We start from the raw sequence: 933 nt of genomic DNA, 5'->3' as shown, positions 1-933 counted from the left end.
TCTAGCGTTCACTGTTTTAGTATTTATATTAATAATTTAATATATAATCTTAGATTGGTTTTGTTAAATAACCAATTATGTTTTGTGCATCCGCAATCTAAGTGCACATTTCTTTGTAGAGACATGTTTCAATTTAAAAAACAAAAAAAATCTCAAACCTTTCAACGTAACCAAGTGGTTTTATTTCGCTTATTATCCTAGTGGCCTTGACAACAACATAGGCTCTTATAGCTCAGTGGTAGAGCGCTTGCCTAGTAAGCAAGAGGCCCAGTGTTCGAGTCACTGTTGGAGCAGGTCTTTCTTATCCTATCCCTTTATCTTTATTAACATTCGTTTTATTAAACATTTCGATTTTTATTTTTCTTCTCTATTTCGACTTTAGCAACGTGGCTTTTGTACAGTAACAATTCGGTAAGTCACTTAACTGCTTTAGGCAGCCACTTAGTACAGTTTCAATTATACATATTCAATGGACAGATAGTGGTGTATTGAATCTCCTTAGTATAGGGGTATACACCAGCCTGTCACGCTGGCAGCCCGGGTTGAATCCCTTTTGTATGTTTTTGATGTTTTATTGTTTACTAATGGAGTCTATAATCTCTAATCTCTTCTATCTTATATTTGAATCGGTACTGCAATTAAGGCACTATGCCTGAGTGGTTAAAGGGACAGACTAGAATCTGTTGCGGTCTCCGCGCGCAGGTTCAATCCTGCTGGTGTCGTTTTTTTCGACTTACTGTTGCTGCTTGGGAACGCTTGTAAGCTGGGAAGACAGTGTCATTCTACTACTTCTTTGAGTGTACGCCTCTGTGAACACTAACCTTCAAAGAAAAGGCCCTTCTGTTATATTTTCGAAGTTTTGCTTGTTAATTAGAATACATATAAAAGTTAAACCCGAACGTAACAAAACAATAAAAGCTTGATTGGCCAGGA

General features: G+C 37.0%; 1 non-coding gene and 1 pseudogene across 2 annotated transcripts; both read left to right on the top strand.

The window, feature by feature from the left end:
• Positions 1-221: 221 nt before the first annotated feature.
• Positions 222-293, top strand: SJAG_16442. The gene has a single exon. It is a non-coding gene; the product is annotated as a tRNA-Thr (tRNA).
• A 349-nt stretch (positions 294-642) lies between these two features.
• On the top strand, positions 643-722 carry SJAG_16441 (annotated as a pseudogene). Its single transcript has one exon. The product of its transcript is annotated as a tRNA-OTHER (tRNA).
• The last annotated feature ends 211 nt before the right edge of the window (positions 723-933 follow it).

The sequence above is a fragment of the Schizosaccharomyces japonicus genome (assembly GCF_000149845.2).
Source record: "Schizosaccharomyces japonicus yFS275 unplaced genomic scaffold supercont5.16, whole genome shotgun sequence".
NCBI lineage: Eukaryota > Fungi > Ascomycota > Schizosaccharomycetes > Schizosaccharomycetales > Schizosaccharomycetaceae > Schizosaccharomyces > Schizosaccharomyces japonicus.
Note: the sequence above shows the minus strand (reverse complement) of the source record. Positions and strands in the feature narration are given on the sequence as shown.